This window comes from Mastigoproctus giganteus, chromosome 9 (assembly GCF_048544385.1).
Source record: "Mastigoproctus giganteus isolate SK-2022 chromosome 9, ASM4854438v1, whole genome shotgun sequence".
Classification (NCBI taxonomy): domain Eukaryota; kingdom Metazoa; phylum Arthropoda; class Arachnida; order Uropygi; family Thelyphonidae; genus Mastigoproctus; species Mastigoproctus giganteus.
In genome coordinates, this window is record NC_143583.1 from 102,870,025 (window position 1) to 102,894,139 (window position 24,115).

The window sequence follows — 24,115 nt, forward strand, 5'->3', positions numbered from 1 at the left end:
TGCATATACTGATATAATCCATTAAAAATTTACATTTATGTTGGACATGTTCTTCCTCTTTGAAAGCTAATAACTGACACCACAGATTTTAAACTTAACATAGTCGATTTCAGACTTGTTAAGCTGTGCTTAGTACCACACATCCCTCTCCCTTACTTCTAGGCGTCTCCTTAGCCAGGTGGGCAGGAGCAGCAGTGCGTAGCACACGCTTCTTGATTAGACCGGGGTTTGAGCCCGTGACCACCAAATAGGGAGGATGCGGAAAGGTTAGGGAATGACCACTGCATATCTCCGGAGCAATATGGCCTTAGTTGCTAATGCTCTTAAAAGCCAAAATAATAATAACCCTTACTTCTGTTTAGATATTTTTGGCACATAATGTTTCAGCATCAAAAAGTTCGGAAAAGTTTATTGCTTTCATGGAGATGAAAATATGCAGTACTTGAGTGCAATCAGTTAGTATATCTTGGAATGTAATATGTAGTGTAGCATCTTTTTTGTATGGAAGTCAATGTCAGTCTTTGTATCTTAGAAGGTCTATAATTTGAACATTCATCTAGGATATCTTTGATGGTTAATCTTTTGCTGCAGTTAAAGTGTGATGGAAAGCTATTTTGTGGAATAAGATAGCAGAAGTAGCATGTGACTGCTCAATACTCACTTTTGGCTAAGTAAAGGCAACTTCCTCTTCCTTTTATGAGCTAGTTACATAATTTTCAATTTCCAGTTTATTGCTGAAGAGTTTCTTCAGCATTTGTTCTGCCAGAGGTTTTTTCAGTGGACTTCACACTTTGGCGTATATTACAGTCTCCAGACAGCTGTTGAGCTGTATTTGTAAGTTATGCAATGCTGTTTTGGCTGCTACTACTACTGTTTCTACTACTGCTAGTCTGCTACTGTTTCCTGATATTCCTACATGTCCTACTATCCAGCATAGGTTAATACTACATCTTTGGTTTACTGTCTGTTATTAACTGTCAAAAATAGTGAAATATCAGTAGTCCTGTTTTGTTCTTAAGTTGTAAATCTTGGACATGCAGAGAGTCTTTGTGTTCATGCCAGCTCTATAATGGTTTGAATGTGTTCGATTATCATTGGGACTTTCATTAGTTCTTCAACACATTTACTAAATTCTTATGAAATTTTGTATGACAATTCAAAGTATTAGTAATGACTACATAGTGCAAGGAAGCCTATGGCTTAGGCTACACCAGCTAAAAAAAAAAAATAATAATAAAAAGAAAAAACAAAAATATAATAATAATAATACGGGTGACCCCACTTAACGCTGATAATTCGTTCTGTAAAAACAGAGCGCTAAACGAGCACTGTATTCCCATAATGTAACATATGTATTTGTGAGTTGCAGTCTATACCACCATGACTCACAAATAATAAACAGTAGTGAAAAGATGCCAAATGTCAGTCAAAATATTTAATATTAAAAATCTGTACATATAAAATATTCTCCATTACATACATATATAACTATGTGGTAAGTAACTACATTACGTATCAAAATTAAACATAAAATGCCAATTAAAATCATGAATTTATTAATCCGATGGCCCTGGACTGTCGAGTTTTTGTATCTTTGGTCGATTTTGGATTGTACTTTGGCAATCTTCCTAGTAAACTAAAAGGATTTTACTTTAAATTCCCCCACAGTGTTACCACTCAACAATAAAGTCAAACGATCCTTCGCCACTTTGAAACCTGGCATATTTTTTTCTTTTTTCGATAAAAAAACTTCTTTTAGGCATTCGTTTCCAAAAAAGTCCTGTTTCATATATGTTAAAAACTTGTTGAGAAATATAACACCTCACTTCAATAATTTTAAGAAATTCTTTTTCGAAAGTTTCGGCTCCTTCTTGATCTGCACTTACAGCTTCTCCCTGAATTTTAAATCTATCGAACCATCCCTTACTAGTTTTAAATGGTTCCACTTTTTTTTTAGGTTAGCTTTCTTCAGATCATCATATAGGCTAATCGCTTTTTATTTAATAATATTTAACTTCATGGAATTGTGCATTAGATATTATCTTCAATAAAATTATTTAGGAGTCTCTACATTTCAATTATAATAGCTGGCATAGCCATAACCAATTTAGTTGTTTGCAGTGGAACAGCTGTCTTTCCCACTGCTAAAATTAATTCTTTATTTTTTATAATTGTTCTTACAATTGAATCTGCCAATCCTAAATGATTGCACTTGTTTGTTGTTTGTTATTTGGTTTTTAGGAGCATTAGCAACTAAGACCATATTGCTCCGGGATATGCGGTGGTCATTCCCTGACCCTTCCGCATCCTGCATATTTGGTGGTGACAGGCTCGAACCCCGGTCAATCAAGAAGCGCTTGCTACGCACTGCTGCTCCTTCCCACCTGGCTACGGAGGCGCCGATTGCACATGTCTACTTGTTGTTGAACAGAATCTATTCGCTTCAAAACGTATAATTTAATTTTCAAATTCAGTTTTTTCTTACCTTAGTAGGCTTCATACAGCATCCAGACGTTGTTGCTTTTTAATTCTTATCTGCCATTATTAATCTTCAAAAATGTAACTGTGTTGCATTATTATGCAATGTTCGAGTAAACTGTCATTTACCTAACACTGTACTGAATGATGACTATAAATGCATATAACGCAAATATTACAAGCAATATACTTGGATCATTTTTTAAACTTCTGATCTTGGAACTACATAACAAGCCACCATACTGCAGTTAAATTAGCGTGGAAGAAAATTTCAGCATTATAGTGAGATATGGGTTATAATATAAGAACAGTGTTGTGGCGAATCAGCGTAGAGTGAACCACGTTATAACGAGGGCCTGCTGTAATAAAAAAAAAAAAATAAGAGAAAAGGAAATAGACAACCTATATGTTTCCCTCCTCCTGTAGGTAATTATCCAGCTGACCTTTAAATTTTCCCAAACTGTCAGCCTCTACCACCCATGTAGGTAACTTATTCCAGTAATTTATAACTCACTGGCTAAAATAAAACTTCCTAAAATCCAGTCTAAACATCTTCCCCTGTAACTTGAAATTATGGCCCCCTGTTCTAAAATCATTTTTAACTGTGAAAATGTTGTCCTTATTCATTTTGCTTATGCCTCTCAGAGCCTTAAACACCTCAATCAAGTCTCCTCTAAGGTGCCTAGTTTCCAAGCTCTGCAACCCACATATTCAAAGTCTTTTCTCATATGGAGGCCCCTTTGCCACTCCCACCAGACGAGTTATCCGTTTTTGGACCCTTTCAAGAAGCACAGTCTTTCATTAGGTGTGGTCTCCATAATTGAACACAGTATTCTAAGTGTGGTCTAACAACAGTCTTATATAATGGGATTATGATGTCCTTATCTCTACTCGCAATTGTTCGATAAACCATTGATAGGACACCATGGGCCTTCCCTGCAACCAGTCTACAGTGCTCGGAGAACTTCATGTCTGACCATATTGTAATATCAAAGTCCCTTTCCTCCACTACCAGTTTTAGTTCAACTCTGCCAAGTGTATAAGTTATTTTGGAGTTACTGTTCCCCAGGTGAAAGACCTTACACTTTGCTGGATTAAAGCATAGCTGCCATTTTTCTGACCATTCCTGAAGTCTATCTAGGTTACTCTGAAGAAGCTCTGCTTGGCAGTGATTATTAACTACTCTACCAATCTTACATCATCTGCAAATTTAGACATCATGCCCTCTATCCCTTCATCGATGTCATTTATGAAAATCAGAAACAGCAGTAGTCCTAATACTAACAGTGGGGAACCCCACTTCTTACGTCAACCCAATCTGAGGAATAACCATTTATCACAACTCTCTGCCTCCTGCCCTGAAGCCATCCAACTATTCATCTAAAGATTTTCCATGATTCCAACCTGTTCCAGCTTATAACGTAACCACTCATATGGGACTAAGTCAAATGCTCTGTTGAAATCCAAATAAACAATGTCGAAATTATTCCCTAAATCCAGCTCTTGAGTGACCCTGTCAAAATAGCTAACCAGATTAGTTAAACATGATTTTCCCTTTGCAAAACCATGCTGAGTATTCTTTAGAATTCCATTTCTATCTAAATGATCCTGAATTTTATCCTCAATCATTGTCTCCATGATTTTCTCCTACTACTGAAGTTAGACTAACTGACCGGTATTTTCCACTTCACTCTTAGACTGCCCTTATGTATTGCAGATACAGTGGCACTTTTCCAATCCAATGGAATCACTCCAGAGTCCAATGATACTCTCATAATTAGCCTCAATGGTTCAATGCACTTACTTGCTGCCTCACTTAAGATTATAGGGTGTATGCCATAAACCCCTGGAGCCTTACCGTCCTGTAGGCTCAAAAGTTTTTTTATTAAATAAACATGTGAAATTTCAACATCATTTCATTACATATTTTTAAACTTCACTCCCATAATTTCCCATTAACACAAAGGGTTTTTCTTCTGTAAATATCGATGCAAAGTAACTATCAAGTTCAACTGCAACTTCAGCTAGGATATCTAATACTATCCCACATCCATTACATAAGGGTCTGATCTGGTTTGTCCTTCTCTTCTTTGCATTTATATATGTGAAGAATACCTTCTCCCCCTTTTTTGCTCTCTTTGCCAGCAATTTCTCATAATCTGCCTTTGCCAGGCTAACCTTTTTTGCGGCACTATTACGGATCAATTTGTAGCTGTTATAGGCTTCAGTACTTTTTATCGCTCTATAACTTTTCCATGCCATCTTTTTCTGCTCAAGTAATCTAGCAACTTCATTATTCATCCAACTTGGAATCCTCCTTGTGGAGTATTTTTTTAATGGTATATAAACATTCAAGGCTTCTGTGATTAATGTTTTAAAGGTATACCATAATTCAATTGTATTCGCTCTCTGTGAGATATCTACCCAGTTAATAGAGGGCATGTAGCATCATAATTTCCTTTCCTGAAATTAAAACCCATTCCTCTGCTTTTAACTACTGCTACCTTTCTCTTCATTGTCCACTGTACAACTCAGTGATCACTTCTTGCTACTGGTTCCTGTATTGTCAGCCCTATTATGTCATCTAGTAATGATGAAGTCTAGAGTATTCTTTTCCCTAGTACGTTCTCTCACATGTTGATACAAATAGCAATCATCTAGTTGATTTAACAATTTTGTCCCCCATGTGGACATCAATTAGAGGCAAATTAAAATCACCCATAACAAGACATTACTTGCTCATTCCATTTGTATGTAGAAGCTCTCATCATAATCTTCACAATCAGCTGCCTGTAGATTACTCCCACTCTCATTATACCTTTGCTTCCAACAATCTCACACCATACAGATTCTATACCAGCTTGCGGAACACTTGAATCCGGGAAAGCTTTTGTTGTGCTCAGGCTGCTTTTTATAAGAAGCACAACCCCACCACCCCTTCTATCTTCCCTATTCTTTCTAAATACATTATACATACCATACTGAAACTCATCATCCCCATATCTCCAGGTGGCACCAGGTTTCTGTAAGCCCTATTATGTCAGCATTACTTGTCCTAACCAGCAGTTTGCTGAAAAAAAGCTGTGAGTTAGGGTTGAATTTGAAAGTGTCTGCAATTCTGCCCAGACACGATAGGAGGGAGTATATGATGAAAGCCTTGTCGATCAATTCAGCCCTGGAGAGATTGTAAAAGGCTCAAGGGACAGAATTTTTCTCAGTCTGGTCTGTGCTTGTTAACAGAAGAGACTGCTTCTACAGGGATGAGATACACTTAAATAGAAAGGGTGCAAGAATATTTGCTGATGCTATCAAGGCAGAATTAGATAGGTCAGAAAACTGCTAGCTTGGGGGGATACACGGACTAATAGATTAACAGTAGCCGCTGGCAGAGGTAAAAGTGATTCTTGCACTACTTCTATCGAAATGCAGTTGAGCAGCAGCCTGGAAAGCAAGGCAATGGCAATTTCCAGGACTGCTGGGAGTCATAGTGGAACAAGTAAATACATGGGCTGTATTAGGGTAAATACGAGTAGATATAGAGTAGACAGGTAACTAAGAGTAGTATACATGCACAACAGGTGCATGTATACTTGCATGTACACCAATGCTAGGAGTACAGTTAATAAATTCGATGAGATTGAAGTGCTAGTCAAGACATTAAAGGCAGATATTATTGGGATATCAGAGACATGGTGTCACACAGACATAAGCAGTGCAGAACTGGAATTTGGGAAGAACAATGTGTACAGAATGGATAGACAGGACAGGAAGTGCTTCCAATTGATGTTGGTGGACAATGCAATGTTGAGTCTGTTTGGTGTGACATAAGCACTGGGAAAGGAAAAATGAGAGTAGGTGTGTGTTATAGGCCTAATGAATCTGATGAGTATAATGAGCAATTGTGCAGAGAAATAGAGTGGGCCAGAAAATCAGAGTGCCTTATAATGGGGGATTTTAATTTCCCAGATATTGACTGGAATTTGTGGGTTGGGCGCTCGCACACTAGCAAGGCTTTTGTGGATTTATTGGATGACTGTTTTCTACACCAGCATGTTCGGGAGGCAACTAGAGGGAGTAATACCCTTCATCTGATTATCTGTAATGATTCTTCGTGCATTAAGAATCTGCAGATAAAGGAACCACTAGGGGGCAATGATCGCAGTGTGCTGAAGTGAGATTTACTCAGAGGTAACTATCATCAAGGGTAAAGAGAAGGGTTTTTGCTTTCGTAAAGGTGACTATGGTGGTCTCTGAGACAATATTTAAATTCTGTATGGTGGAACCAACTGATGATGTTACCAACAGCTAATTAAAAATGAGAAGCATTCAAAGAATTAATCTTGGAAGCTACTAGGCTTTTCATACCAACAAAGAAATATTATTCAAGATTTAGGCCTAAATGGATGTCAGATGAACTAATTAGGCATGTGACAGAGAAAAAAATGCATGGTATACATATAAATTAACATGTGACACAGAAGCTTATGATAGATATAAACTGGCCTGTAACCAAGTTACAAAGGAGGTTAGGCAGGCAAAGGCAGATTATGAGAAATCTTGGGCAAAGGATGCAAAGAAAAACAGCAAAGAGTTCTTTACTTATGTAACCTCTAGAAGGAAGGGGATGAATCAGATTGGTCCACTTGATATCAATGGTTCAACTGTTGATGATCCTGCTCAGGTAGCTAACAAACTAAATATATTTTGCATCTACATTCACACATTGGGAGTTATTCAGGGAGGGGAATGCCAGAGGTGTATTCAACTCTGGAAGTAAGCTAGATAATCTTGTAATAACTGAGAGTAAAGTGGAGGAGAAATTGTTGAAGATAAACACAAGAACGGCACCTGGGATGGATGGAATCTATCCAGTTATATTAAAGGTGGCAAAGGAAGTAAGCAAACTTTTAGCCATAATTATGAGAGCTTCCCTGGACTCCGGAGAGGTACCCATGGACTGTAGATGTGCAAATGTCACCCCAATCCACAAAGGAGGATCAAAGGGAGATACAGGTAATTACAGACCTGCTAGTTTAACTTCTGTTCCAGGGAAATTAATGGAGGCACTGGTTAAAGAAGCAATGCAGGATCATCTAGACAAGACTTCAGTTATATCTCGGACACAGTATGGGTTTGTTTAGGGGAAGTCTTGTCTGACTAATTTGATTGGATACTATGATGTAGTCACAAAAGAACTGGATGCAAAGAATAACTTTGATATCATATATCTGGATCTTAGAAAAAGCCTTTGATACTGTTGCACATGGAAGACTGCTGCACAAATTGGAGCAGTGTGGCATTGGAGGCAAATTGCTGCTATGGATAAAGGAATGGTTGAGTGGGAGAAGACAGACAGTGGTAATCAATGGACACTGCTCTTCGTGGACCAATGTTATTAGTGGAGTCCCCCAGGATACAGTGTTGGGTCCATTGTTGTTTTCTGTATTTATAAATGATATTGATGATGGTATATCAAGCTTAATGTCCAAGTCTGCAGATAATATGAAGGTTGGCAGGGTTGTTAATGACACTAATGACAGTACACTGCTGCAACAGGATCTAGAAAAGTTGAGCAGATGGGTTGAGAGGTGGCATATGAAGTTTAACATTGACAAACGTAAAGTATTACATATGGGAAGCAATAATCCCAGAGTAACGTATCAACTCTGTGGCACCACATTGACAGTGGTAGAGAATGAAAAGGACCTGGGGGTAATTGTGCAGGCAGATATGAAGTTTTCTGAGCAGGGCAGACGGTCTGCAAGAGTAGCTCATGGTGTCTTGTGAATGATACACAGGAAGTTTTCTAGCAGGGATAAGGAGGTGATTATCCCCTTGTATAAGGCAATGGTCAGACCGCACCTTGAGTACTGTATACAGGTCTGGAGGCCTCATTTTAAGAAGGATGTAGAGCTGTTGGAACAAGTACAGAGAAGGGCAACAAGATTAGTGAATGGAACAAAGAGTTGCTCTTACGAAGAAAGGCTTAAGTTTTGCAAATTACAGTGTGTGGAGACTAGGCACCTTCGAGGCGATCTGAATGAGGTGTATAAAGCCTTGAATGGTTTGAGCATGCTCAATGCTGATGGGATTCTTCCTCTTGCTCAGAATCACCTGAAGGGCATAAATTCAAATTGAGGAAAGATGGTTGTAGGATAGATGTGCGGAAGTTTGCCTTTAGCCAGCGGGTGGTATATTGCAGATTCAAGGCAGAACTTTATACAAACATTTGGAGCAAGTGGATGTGTGAAATAAAGGTTGTTTTTTTTGGCTGATGCTATATAAGCTTGCTTTCTTGCATCGTGTGCATTTGCTAATGTTAATCTGTTTGCCTTTGCATGCAGGTTGCAAATGGGTGATGAACAGAGGGTTCCTGTTGCAGTAAGAGGGCAAAATGATGGATTAGACTGCTACTGAGTGCACTTTCCATGCCAAGTCATAAGGTGCCATTTAATGTGGCCCACTTACTAATTACATTGATAGCATATTGTAGTTGCAGTTTCCTTTCACACATAAGGCACAGGAAATAAATGAACATAGGTAGTTCATAATACTATTGATTTTGATCAAAAACAATGTTGCACTAAAACAAATTTATGGATAAAATGTGATGCCATGAAAGCTATAGAAGATTAATGTAAAGGTAGGGCATAGCCACGTTTTGTACATAGCAATGAGCAAATAGGGTTTGATGCTTAAAGCATCAATCTCATATCAGTATTAGCCATATATAGGAAGATGCCAGGCTTTTGTAGCACCAGTCAAAAAAAAAAAAAAAAAAAACACAGTAATAATAAAAGAATAAAAATAATAATAAATAAATAAAAAATAACAATAAAAATCAAGATATAAAAAGTAAAAGAAAACATGAAAAGTAGATAAGAAAATAGATTAGTTATGTGTTTCCCTCCTCATGTAGGTAACTATCTAGCTGACCCTCGAATTTCTCCACACTGTCTGCCTTAACTACCTGAAGAAGCAAATTGTTTCGGTAATCATTTTGGAATCATTTCATGAGTCAACACATTATGGCACTACTCTAAATACAGACAAACAGCGTGGGCTAGTAGGAAGTCAGACTATCTCAAAAGGGTCGTTTTTAACTTTCCAGCTATCGATGAAATATGGTTTAGCAGTAATCAGTAGCAGAACATTTCTACATTTGCTAGATGACTGCTTTCTATCCCAGCATGTTAGAGACAAAAGAAGGAGCAATATTAATATTAGTAGTGGCAAATGATGTAAGAAAACAAGCTTATACAGCATCAGCAAAAAGAAAAAAAAAAAAACACACACCTTCCCATTTCATCTATTTTCATTCCATCCAATAGACTGTTTAGTTCTTCCTTTAATTTATTTAATATTATCCACTTCCGCAGCAAACAACTACCCAATGGCTAAAAACAAACTTCTGTGCATCTATTCAGCAACTATCCTTTCTCAATTTGAATTTATGTGCCCCCTTATGTGCGCTGTCTGAGTAAGATGAAGAAACACATCAGCATTGAGCTTGCTTAATCCATTCAAAGCCTTAAACACATCAATCATATCACCTTGCAGATGTCTGGTCTCCAGATGCTGTAATTTTCACAACTGAAGCCTTTATTGATAAAAGCACCTTTTGTTAGCATTAGCAGTGGCATATAATGCACGAATCCAGTTCTTCCCTCAATATATTTAAACTATCAATTTCCATGACAATGAAAGTTTGTTCCAGCAATCAACTGCTTGCTGGCTAAAGGCAAATTTCCACACACCTATTCTGCAACTGTCTTCCCTCAATTTGAATTTATGCTCCCTCAAGTGTGTCACATCAGCATTCAACTTGCTTAAACCATTCAAACCCTTATACACCTCAGTCAGGTCACCTCGCACGTGCCTAGTCTCCAGACACTGTAATTTGCTGAACTTAAGCCTTTCTTGGTAACAGCATCCCTTTGTTCCCCTCACCAATCTCGTTGCCCTTCTCTATACTCATTCCAGCAGCTCTACAATCTTCTTAAAATGAGGCTCCCAGACCTGTATGCAGTACTCAAGGTGTGGCCTGATTATTACCTTATATAAAGGGATAATCACCTCCTTATCCCTGCTAGCAAAATTCATGTATACCATTGACAAGACCCTATGAGCTGCTCTGGCAGCTTCTGCACTGATGCACACAGGATGCATCAGTGCAGACAAGCTGCCAAATCTGTCTGAATACACAATTACCCCGAGGTCTTTTTCATTCCCCACTACCCTTGTGTGTAGTACCACACAGTTGGCACATTACTCTGGAGTTACTGCTACTTATATGCAGTACTTTGCATTTGTTAATGTTAACCTTCAGGTGTTTTGCCCATCTGCAAAACTTTTATAGATCCTGTTGCAGCAGAGTACCATCATTAATGCCATTAACAACCCTGCCAACCTTTGTATCATCTGCAAACTTGGACATTAAGCTTGATATACCTTCATCAGTATTGCTGATAAATGTAGAAAACAACAGTGGTCTCAACAGAATCCGGGGGGGCTCCACTAATAACATTAGCCCATGAACAGCAGTGTCCACTGATTAGCACTCTGTCTTCTCCCACTCAACTGTTCCCCTTACCAATCTCTCTTCCCTTCTCTGTACCTGTTCCAGCAGCTCTACATAATTCTTAAAATGAGGACTCCATACCTGTGTGGAGTACTCAACATTTGGCCTGACCATTGCCTTATACAATGAAGTAACCACCTCTTTATCCCTGCTAGCAATATCCTGTATATCATTACCAAAAGCCCATGAGTTGTCCTAACAGCCTGTTGGCACTGCTCAGAGAACTTCATATCTGACTGCACAATTACCCCCAGACCCTTCTCATTTTCCACTACCCTGAGTATAGTTCCACACAGATTGTATGTCGCCCATATGCACCACTTTGCATTTTTCAATGTTCAATTAGAATCACTATTTCTCAGCACATCTGCCTAACTTTTCTAGATCCTGTTGCAGTAGCATACCATCATTACTGTCATTAACCACCCTGGAAACATTTGTATTCATTTGCAAATTTGGACATTAAGCCTAATATGCCCAACACCAAACCCTGGGGAACTCCACTTAATAGCATTAGTTCATGAAGAACAGTGTCCATTGATTACCACTCCCCATCTTATCCCACTCAATCATCCCTTTATCCACAGATGAAATGTGTCCTTAATGCTACAGTGCTCCAAATTGTATAGCAGTATCAATGTGATATACTTAAAATCCAAGTATATCAAGATTACTTTTTGCATCCAGTTCCTCTGTGACTGCATCATCACTGTATCCAATCAAATTGATCAGACAAGATTTCCCTTCACATACCAATGTTGTGTCTGAAGCATAACTGCACTCCTGTCTAGATGTTACTGCATTATTTTTTTTAACCAGTGACGCCATTATTTTCTCTGGAACAGAAGTTAAGCTAACAGGTCTATAATTGCCCATGTTGCCCTTTGTGAATAGACTGCACATCTCCAGTCCATGGGGACTTCCCCTGAATTCAATAATGATTTCACAATTATGGTTAATAGTTGCTTACCTCCTTAGCTGCATCCTTATATGTGGATGATAGATCCCATCCACACCAGGTGCCTTTTTTATGTTTAAATTCAACAGTTTCTCCTCCAATTCCTCTCAGTTATTACAAAATCATTTAGTTCCCTGTTACAGTTTGATAAACTTCTGATATCCACTTCCCTAAAGAATTCTTCATGTGTGAATGAGATGTGAAATACTCATTCAGTTTGTCAGCAACCTGAGCAGGATCATCAATGGTTGAACCATTGATATCAAGTGGACCAATTTAATTCATCCCTCTCCTTCTAGTGTTTACTTAGTAAAGAAGTCTTTGCTGTTTTTCTTAGCATCCTTAACTTGTCTAACGCCTTTGTGATTTGATTAGACCAATTTATATCTACCATAGGCTTGTGTATCGCCTGATAATTTATGTGCACCCCATGCTTTTTTTTTTCTCTGCAATGACTCTCATTATTTCATTTGACATCCATTTAGGTCTTGAACAGTATTTCTTAGTTGATATGAAATGCCTACTAGCTTTCATGATTATTTCCTTGAATGCTTCCCATTTAGAATTTGCAAATGAATCAGTTCGTCCCACTGTATGAAATTTAAAAACTGTTGAGACCAATGTAGTATACATTGGTCTCAACCAATGTAGTATACACTGACTCAACAGTGCTCTGTTGAGTCAGTTTGGTGCGAGATAAGCACTGCGAAAGGAAAAATAAGGGTAGGAGTGTGTTATAGGCCTAATGACTTGAATGAGTACAATGAACAATTGTACAGAGAAATAGAGTGGGCCAGTAAATCTGAATGTCTTATAATGGGGGATTTTAACTTCCCAGATATTGACTGGAACTTGTGGGTTGGTCACTCACACACCAGTCAGACTTTTGTGGATTTATTGGATGATTGTTTTCTGCAGCAGCATGTTCGAGAGGCAACCAGAGAAAGTAACACTCTTGATCTGGTTATCAGCAGTGATCATTCGTGTATTAAGAATTTGCAGATAAAGGAACCACTAGGTGGCAGTGATCACAGTGTGCTGAAGTGGGATTTACTCAAAGAGGTAACTACCGTCAGGGGTAAAGGAAAGGGTTTTTGCTTCCGTAAAGGGGAGTACAGTGGTCTCAGACAGTTTTTAAATTCTGTACAGTGGGATCAACTGACGATGTTACCAACAGTAAATTCTAAGTGGGAAGCATTCAAGGAATTAATCGTGGAAGCTACTAGACTTTATATACCGATTAAGAAATATTGTTCAAGGTTTAGGCCTAAATGGTTATCAAATGAACTAATGAGACTCGTGACAGAGAAGAAAAATGCATGGGATGCATATAAATTATCAGGTGACGCAGAAGCCTGTGGCAGATATAAGCTAGTCTGTAATCAGGTCACAAAGGAGGTTCGGCAGGCGAAGGCGGATTACGAGAAATCTTTGGCAAAGGATGCTAAGAAAAACAGCAAGGATTTCTTTACTTATATAAACTCTAAAAGGAAGGGCATGAATATGATTGGTCCACTTGACATCGATGGTTCGACTGTTGATGATCCTGCTCAGATAGCAAACAAACTGAATGAGTATTTTGCATCTGCATTCACATGTGAGGAATTATTACAGTTTGAAAATGGAAGAAGGTTATCAAATTGTAGCAGTGTGCTTAATGATTTTGTAATAACTGAGAGCAAAGTGGAGGAGAAATTGTTGAAGTTAAACATAAGAAAGGCACCTGGGGTGGATGGGATCTATCCAGTTATTTTAAAGGAGGCGGCAAAGCAACTAAGCAAATCCTTAGCCATAATTATGAGAGCATCCTTGGACTCAGGGGAGGTTCCCACGGACTGGAGATGTGCAAATGTGTCCCCAATTCACAAAGGTGGATCGAAGGGTGACACGAGTAATTACAGACCAGTTAGTTTAACTTCTGTTCCGGGTAAAATAATGGAGTCACTGGTTAAAGATGCATTGCAGGATCATCTAGACAAGACTGCAGCAATAATTCAAACACAGCATGGGTTTGTTAAGGGAAAGTCTTGTCTGACAAATTTGATTGGTTATTATGATGTGGTCACAAAGGAACTGGATGCGAAAAATAATTTTGATATCATATACTTGGATTTCAGGAAAGCTTTTGACACTGTTGCGCATGGAAGACTACTGTACAAATTGGAGCAGAATGGTATTAAGGGTAAGTTGCTACAATGGATAAAAGGATGGTTAAGTGGGAGAAGACAGAGGGTGGTAATCAATGGGTGCTGCTCTTCATGGACTAATGTTATTAGTGGAGTCCCACAGGGTTCGGTGTTGGGTCCACTGTTGTTTTGTGTATTTATCAATGATATTGATGAAGGTATATCAGGCTTAATGTCGAAGTTTGCAGATGACACAAAGGTTGGCAGGGTTGTTAATGACAGTAATGGCAGTGTGCTACTGCAACAGGATCTAGATAATTTGGGCAGATGGGCTAAGAAGTGGCAACTGAAGTTCAACCTTGACAAATGCAAAGTACTGCATATGGGTAGAAGTAACCCCAGAGAAACGTACCAACTGTGTGGTACTACACTTAAGGTGGTAGAAAATGAAAAAGACCTGGGAGTAATTGTGCAGTCAGATATGAAGTTTTCTGAGCAATGCAGACAGGCTGCTAGGGCAGGTCATGGGGTTTTGTCAATGATATATAGGAATTTTGCTAGCAGGGAAAAGGAGGTGATTGTCCCTCTGTATAAGGCAATGGTCAGGCCACGCCTTGAGTACTGCGTACAGGTCTGGAGGCCTCATTTTAGGAAGGATGTAGATTTGCTTGAGCGTGTACAGAGAAGAGCAACACGATTGGTGAGGGGAATGAAGGGATTCTCTTACCAAGAGAGGCTTAAGTTCTGCAAATTGCAGTGGCTGGAGACTAGGCACCTGCGCGGTGATCTGATTGAGGTCTATAAGGCCTTGAATGGGTTGAGCACGCTGAATTCTGATGGGATCCTTCCACTTGTTCAGATTACGAACCTACGGGGACATAAGTTCAAATTAAGAAAGGACAGATGTAGAATAGATGTGCGGAAATTTGCCTTTAGCCAGCGGGTGGTTAATTGCTGGAACAAACTTCCATCTGTCGTTGTGGAAGTTGATAGGTTAAATAAATTTAAGGAGGAACTGGACAGGCATTTGGAGGGAATGGCGTGATGATTTTTTTTTTTTTTTTTTTTTTGGCTGATGCTGCATAAGCTCCTACACTTGCTTTCTTGCATCATGTGCCACTACTACTACTACTACTACTACTAGTCACCCTTATAAAAGCAAAACCTCCTCCCTTTACCTTTGATGGCAATTCCATACTTAAGTAAATCCCACATCAATACGCTGTGATCACTGCCACCTATTGGTTCTTTAATCTGCAGATTCTTAATGAATGAATGATGCCTATCTAACATGCTGCTGTAGAAAACAGTCATCCAATAAATCCACAAAAGTCTTTCTAGTGTGCATGTGTGTGACTAGCCACAAGTTCTAGTCAATATCTAGAAAGTTAAAATGCCCATTATGAAACTTTCTCATTTACTGGACCTCTATTTCTCTGTATAGTTGTTGTAGTCATCAGAGTCTAGCATTGAGCTGGGCAGCTGAGAGCTTGATGGAACCCCTATTTTAATTCCTTAGAGGGCATCTACCTACTCTTCAAGCTCTCACAAATGCCCATAAGAACACTGAGCTGGCAACTAATTTTTTCACATTCTCTGGACTACAAACACACACACACACACACAAAGACATCCTCCTTGGTATTCTTGATCTGATTATCAGCAGTGATACATCATGCATGGATCACTGCTGATAATCATCAAGAATCTTCAAGAACTGGAACCACTATGCAGCATGAACCATGATATATTAATATGGGGTTTATTCAAAGAAATTACCTTCCTTTACCCTTGATTTACTGTCAAGGTTATAGTAAGGGATTTTGTTTTCACAAGTGACTACTGTAGGCCTTGATGTTTTAAAACTTTCTCAGTGGGACAAGGTGGTGCTGTTAACAAATGTAAATACTGAATGGAAGTGTTCAGGGAAGTAAATCATGAAAGGTACTAACCTTTTTACACTAACTTAGGGTATTATTGAAAGTTCAAAAACTAAAGTGGATGCTGGATGAAATGAGTTTAGTTGAAGAGAAGTAAAATGCACAAGTGATTATAGATTAGCCTGTGATCAAGTTTCTCAGAGATTTAGATGTGCTAGAGTACAGTTTTTTTTAAAATATACAATTTTCTTTTAAAAAATATAATGCAGAATTCTATTCTGCATTATGTTTTTCTGCCTTACTGTCTGGGGACACTATTATCTTCCAGTAACAGCTATGGCTTACATTTGCTTTAGAAATAATTACACTAACATCTGCATCAACCTAAAGTTACTAACAATGTTTTTAATCAAACAGAATCATTAAGAATACAAATTTGTTATTCATTAAAAACTCCAGTTGTGACTGGTTTCTTGGCTCTATCACTAGACAACAGCTAGTCTCTATTAGTAACTTAGTGTCAAACAGTGAATGAGTACTGAATCTGAAAGAGTAGCCCAGTGTGGAAGAAAGCTTCCAACTGAAATCATAACTTGTGTCTATTATACACATATATAATAAAAACCCCTATTATAGGGGTTTTTTTAATAAATTAATGTGATTTGAGACCAGTTTCAGAACTGTCTGGCTTCATTATCAAACAGGTAACCGATATTAGTGATATGTCAAATTGCAAATAAATGTATTAAATCTAAATGAGCTGCCAAGCAGTGTGTGAGGAAGAAAATTTCCAACTGAAATTGTAACTTTTTGTTATATAGTATGTTGTTATTTGGTTTTTAGGAGCATTAGCAACTAAGGCCATATTGCTCCTGGAATATGCGGTGGTTATTTCCTGACCTTTCCACATCCTCCGTATTTGGTGGTCACGGGCTTGAACCCCGGTCTGATGAAGAAGTGTGCACTACACATTGCTGCTCCTGCCCACCTGGCTATGGAGGTGCCTGTTATGTAGTAAAACCTGGTTAATTTAATTTGAAATAATCATATAAGTTCCGAAATGTTGATACAGTCAGTACTCGTATAACACGTGTTTACACTACACGAATTCGGTCATACACGATTTATAAATAGGGGAACGATATCTTATATAACACGAACCAATTCGCTTATGCACGATTCGCCTTTGTGTTTACAAGAAATGGCAGTCGAACGCAGAATCACCCCCAACCGAATGCAACACTATAGGAATGAAGAGAAGATTCTGAAAATGTATGTATGTTTTTTATATCAGTAAAGGGGAAACACATTTCACCATAATAATGTAAAAATCAACACAATTCCAGCTATCGGTATAATCGCAAATGCAATTAGATCGAGTTTACTACCAGTTTATAACAGATTCCACTAGCAGGAACGCAACTGGAAATTGTTTTTATTGTTTTATGATAGTAACCCCTAGAAATGTGCTTTAGTAAAATGTGAGCCACTGAGGTGTTAATAGTGTGTCTCTGCCTTTATGGTGTTGTTTATTCAGTTGCTACACGCGCGCAGCTTTGTTTACGTGTATCAAGCGTGCCTCCTCGTTTTGTAATTGTGATTTATTCCCTAAAAATGAGTAAAATACTTAAAAGGTGTGAAAAGGAAGCGTCCTGGTGAAGACACTACAGATTTAGAGAGAAAAAGAAAAGCAATATCAATAAACAGAGGTGGACTGGATCAAAAATTCTTACCCGGGAAAATTTGTAGTGGCCTCATACTATGGTTTATGGCCAAAATCACACCGGAGTTTCCCCGGTAAGGCTTATGGCCAGGCCACCTCTGTCAATAAAGAAAAAATATGAAATTGTGAAACGCTTTGAGCGAAATTAAAGACCATGTGATATTGCACGTGCTACAGGCCTAAATGAGGCATCGCCGAGAATTAGAAAGATGCATAAAAACAACTTTCATAGCAGCAGGAACAACTAAAAGTGTAATTAAAATCCATTAGATCAAGACACAAAGAAGTGGAAGAGATGGAATGGCTGTCATCTGTTTCGATAGAAAATCAAACAAAAAAACAAGTTTGCTTATGATAGAAGCAAAAGAATTAGCAATATTTTATTACGTAATAGTCATAATAAAATACGTAAGTATTTTGTTACGATTATTTATTGCGTTTGGTAATGGGGCCTGTTGTTCATAGGGCCTGTTGTTTATATTGCACGAGGGTTTCTAGGAACACAACTATCGTGCTATACGAGGACTGACTGTATTAATTAATTGAGAAATTTTTAGTCAGATAATCTTATTAACACTGAAGAATTTTCATAATTCCTATTTAAAATATTAATGTTTTAGTTTTGTTGTGGTAGACAGACATTCACATGTAGATGGTTAATGTGAATTTAGTCAATATGAGAAAGAACAATTGTACGATGGAGAAATTCAATAAATTTCTTACATGTCACAACAACATTACAAAGTTTTCTTTCTGCCACCATTATTAGTCATATGGTTCAATGTATACTACTGTACGTTAATATAATAAAATAGGCATCATGTTGTTTATTGCATATAATTGTGCATACCTGCTAGTGTGAGGGAGAGAAAAAAATCTGTCTGGGATACTATTTGCTGTTTGATAATATTCAAAAATGGACAACTTTTTTTCTGCTTTAACACTTTCTGTAAACTTCACAACTTAGCAGGAATTGCTCTTGCTAATTACACTAGGTGAACTGATTGCCTACTTGATGTCACTTTACAACAGCTGAAAAATATATTTTTGATTACAGTTGCTGAATTTTATTTTGGCTGTACTGTATGGAATTAAATGTCCTTTCTCACATGTAAATAAGTCACTATTTATGGAAAAGATAAACCATAAAAGCTGCCTGAAATGAAGATATTACATGCAATTACGTACTAAAATAGTATGTAATTGCATGTAATATTTAAATAACACAAAAAAAGAAACAATTTTCAGGACATTAGAACTGGTGAATTCAAATGCAGAAATATGTGATGCTGCTAAACATTCTGGCAGGTTCAGTTCATATTAAGTGGACCCAGTAACTTTAATTTCATTGTTAAGCCCATCTCCATCAGTTTTGTTTTCCCTGTTCCTGAAACTTTAGCGACAAAGAAAGTTTTTTTCAGTAAGCTGAATATTATATACATTATACATATATATGTGTCACAAATGAAAGTAAAATAAAATAAACATAAAAATAATTATAGATGGAGAAGTTATTAATCACAAAATGCCAAGCCTAGTTGAAGAGAAAAAAAGAGAGAAAGAATGTTAAAAACCTATAAAAAAAAAAAAAAATCATTAAGTAGAATTAAGTCTGAATTAATCCCGAATCAACAGGCTAATCATATGTACAAAAGCTGAAAGAAAAAGAGGGGAGGGTAATAGTGATAAAAATTATAAAATTCAAAAATAAAAATTAAAGAATTAAAAAATTATAAAAATATTAAAAATTAAAAATTGGTACATAGATCAGGCATTTCATCAGGGGGCTACACCTGATCATGTACCAAACACTGTGTTTCTATGCAAACTCATGCTGATGGAGAAGCTATTAAAATGAAATAGATAAAATTTTTTTTTTTTTTTTAATCTCCAGAAACATGAGTGAGGTAGCCCCAATGCTAATAAATTTATTTAGATTAATAAATTAAATAACGCAGTGTATTTAGATTAATAAATTGAGTTGATAGTATGTAAGAACGCAAACACAGTGTGTTTAGTTTAATAAATTGAGTAGAAAGTATGTAAGAATGTACGTTTAAATCGAAAGTATGTAAATTAAATAATAACAATAATAAATAACAAGGTAGCGGTATTGAAAAAGGAAGCAATGCAAGGTAGGAGAGGGAAAAGAAGTTAAAAATATAGAGGCGAAGATAGTGATAATAAGAAAAGTGAGAATGTCCGAATCACCCTCGTATTACACTAATAGTTCAACGGACGGAAAAACAAAGAGCAGAAAGTAGAAAGATGTAAAGAGAAGGAAAAGAGTTTAAAGGATACTAGGCAAGATGGGTGTGTAAGTATCCAACCTCATAGAGAGGGCCTTGGCTGTGAGAGTGTTAGTAGAAGTAGAAATTAATACCGCTAGCTTGTAGTGTATATTTTAGCATTAGCATTTAGCATTAGTAGAGGCATTTGATGCAAAAAGCAGGCTTATGCAGCATCAGCTAAAAAAAAAAAAAAAAATAAAATAAATAAATAAAATAAAATAAAAATAAATAAAAAATAACCACTTCACCCCTCTGTTCGTTCGAAATACCTGTCCAGCTGAGCCTTAAACTTATTTAGGCTATCAACTTCCACGACAAGGGATGGAAGTCTGTTCCACCAACCAACCACCCGCTGGCTAAAGGCAAATTTCCTCATGTCTATCCTACATCTGTCTTTCCTCAATTTGAATTTATGCCCTCTCAGGTGATTTTTCTGAGCAAGAGGAAGAATCCCATCAGCATTGAGCATGCTCAAACCATTCAAGGCTTTATACACCTCAATCAGATCACCACGCTGGTGCCTAGTCTCCAGACACTGTAATTTGCAAAACTTAAGCCTTTCTTCGTAAGAGCACCCCTTAGTTCCATTCACCAATCTTGTTGCCCTTCTCTGTACTCGTTCCAGCATCCCTACATCCTTCTTGAAATGAGGCCTCCAGACCTGTATACAGTACTCTAGGTGTGGCCTGACCATTGCCTTATACAAGGGAATAATCACCTCCTTATCCCTGCTAGGAAAATTCCTATATATCATCGACAATACACCATGAGCTACTCTTGCAGCCCGTCTGCACTGCTCAGAAAACTTCATATCTGCCTGCACAATTACCCCCAGGTCCTTTTCATTCTCCACCACTGTCAGTGTTGTACCACAGAGTTGATACGTTGCTTTGGGGTTGCTGTTTCCCATATGTAGTACTTTACATTTGTCAATGTTAAACTTCATTTGCCACCTCTCAGCCCATCTGCTTAACCCTTCCAGATCCTGTTGCTCTCATAAACCGGTGAAATACCACCACTTTGCTTATTGGAGGCTTGAAGTGGTGGAACCCATGTTTAATCTCTGAAGCTAAGGTCCGGCCAACCCTTCCCTATCTCTTCCATCATGCAGTATGATTGATGATTTTTGAGGTTATGATGAATGTCGTGGCGAGATCCAATATTCTTACATTTCGAGGGTACAGCTCTAAAACGGTGTTCGCAGGCTGGCCGCTAGTTAGTACACCAGACCAAACCTATTGGTAATTCTCTAGGAGGCTTCCGGATCAGGTAGTGTATAATCTTGCTACCTCTACTCTGCCAGATAGTGACTGGAGGGAGTCCGAGTAGTGTGGTGTACGCGGGGTGCATTGGCGAGGCCACGTTATGTCAAGGATCTGGGTATATTCTTACCATGTGTATGCCATATCCAAAAATTTCATTACTTCATACAGCATGTCCCACCCACTTTTTTCTTACTATTGAATACACCATGAATTGTCAAAATAATAGAGCAAGCTTATCTGCAAAAAGATCTAAACCTCCCAAGGCCTTCCTAATTCATTTCACAAATATATGTGGTCTCAATTCTAATCTCAACGATGTCCATTTCCACTTGCAGTCTTCCAAACCCCATGTACTTTTTCTGACTAAATCTCAGTTATCGGTTGATTCAACTACTGCTCATCTCAGATGTCCAAATTATTTGCTGTATGATTCATTTCGCCTCAAAGGTGGTACTTGTGCATATGTCCGTTCTGATATTCCCTGTCAGAGACTTGGCAATTTGGAATCTCCTCTCTTTGATCTTCTCTGGCTTAAAATCTCTCTACCTCATTGTATCAAATTCATCTGTTGTCTCTACCGTTCTCCCAACTCCACTAATCACTTGCAGCTCTTTGACTTCCTCTCTTTGCAACTTGACTTTCTCCAGTCCAACTTTCCTAACAGTGAGGTAATTTTCCTTGGTGATTTTAATGTTCACAACTCCAGCTGGCTTCCGTTTTCTAGTCACACCGACCCAGCAGGTCGAGATGCTGAGGCTTTTGCACTTACTAATGACCTAGCACAGATTGTTCATTTACTTACAAGAATACCGGACAATCCTAATCATACAGCCAATACGGTTGATCTTTTTCTCACAAACAACCCTTCTAAGTACAAGGTCAAAGTGAGAGGGCCTTTAGGCACTTCAGATCACAACTTGGTGATTGTCTCTTCTCCAATGGAACCTTTATCTCATGGCTATTCCCAACCTCATGTTGGTTGAAATTACAAGAATGCAAAATGGGATGACCTGCGAGACTTCTTTTCTTCTTTTCCTTGGTCGGATTACTGTTTCAAAACTTCTGATGTCAACGTTTGCTCAGATCGTGTCAGTGAAATTATTCTTGCAGGAATGGAATCTCACCCTTTATCTAAACCTTGGTTTTCCAATAAATGTGCTAAGGCTGTCCAAGAGAAGAATGTTGCATATCGTAATTGGCTTGTTTCTAATTCTTCAGTTTCATTTTCTGCCTACACCAAAGCTCGCAACATTTGTAAAGCAGTTTTTAATCAGTCCAAACTAGAGTTTGAACAGGCTAAGAGTAGAAAACTTGCTTCTTGCCCTAATGTTAGCCGAGCATTCTGGTCTCTTGCCAAAGCTGTTGGCCGCAACTTTTGCCCATCTCTGCTCCCACCTCTGTCCAAACTAGATGGTTCTGTTGTCACATCAGCCAAGGATAAAGCTGACCTGCTAGCATCCCATTTTTCTTCCAGCTCATGTATTAATGATCTTGGTAAAACACCTCCCACCATTCCTAACACACTCCATTCAATGCCTCCTGTGGCCTTCCGTCAAAAGGATATCAGAAGGATTTTGATGAATCTTGATGCTAAGAAAGCTCCAGGTCCTGATTGTATTTCTCCACTTGTTCTCAAAACCTGTGCTCCTGAACTTACTCCTATTCTTTGCTGCCTTTTTTCACTTTCTTATTCCAAAGGTGTTTTTCCTTCTGCTTGGAAATTTGCTCATATCCAGCCAGTTCCTAAAAAGGGTGACAAATCCCTCCCATCCAATTATCGTCCCATTGCAATTACTTCTACTCTTTCTAAAGTAATATAGAAATCAATTAACTGCCAACTCTTAAACTATCTAGAAACCTTCCGTCTGATCAACGATCACCAGTATGAATTCCGTCAGTGTCGATCCACTGGAGATATTCTGGCTTATGTTACCCATTTATGGACTAATTCAATGGAAAGGTTCAGTGAAACACAATTAGTTGCTCTTGACATCTCAAAGGCTTTTGATCGTGTTTGGCATAAAGGTCTTCTAAACAAGCTTCCATCTTATGGTTTGCCAACTGTTTTTAATAATTGGTTATCCAGTTTTCTCTCTGATCGCTCACTGAGGGTGATGGTAGATGGCTCTCTGTCTTCTAACTTCTCCACTAATGCCAGTGTCCCCCAAGGTTCAGTTCTTTCCCCTACTCTTTTCCTCTTGTATATCAATGACCTTCTTCCATTGACTGGCAATCCTATCCATAGTTTTGCCGAAGATAGCACATTGCATTCAATTTTCCATTTTGAGGAACCTTGTCCTGCTCAATCAGCTTCAAGTTCTCGAAAATCTGTTGCCAATTACTTAAATGCCGATCTTCAGGTAATTCTCCAGTTGGGCAAAGACAACTTAGTTGATTTCAACCCTTCTAAAACTCAGTCTTGTCTTATATCTCGCAAAAAGGATTCTTCTGCTCCTATGCTTATCTTTAGGGACACTCCGATTTCTAGGCAAAATGATATATCTCTTTTGCGGATTACCCTGACTTCTAATCTCTCTTGGCACAAGCACATTACAAATATTGCTTCCTCTGCATCTAAAAAACTTGGTTTTCTCTTTCGCTCTCGGCGTTACTTTTCTTCCAAACAGCTGCTCACTCTGTATAAATTGCAAATCCGCCCTGCCATGGAATATTGTTCCCACATCTGGGGTGGAGCCCCCAAAACCTCTCTCAGGCTTCTTGATTCCATTCAGAAGAGGGCAGTTAGGTTAATTAATGATTCATCTCTAACAGAGTCTCTCCACTCGCTTTCTCATAGACGCACTGTTTCTGCT

General features: G+C 38.2%; 1 protein-coding gene across 1 annotated transcript in view; it reads right to left on the reverse strand.

Moving 5' to 3' along the window:
• The window catches only part of LOC150080603 (recQ-like DNA helicase Blm), a 200,546-nt gene that overhangs the window by 21,008 nt on the left and 155,423 nt on the right, over positions 1-24,115 (reverse strand). The gene's annotated exons all lie outside the window — the stretch shown is intronic.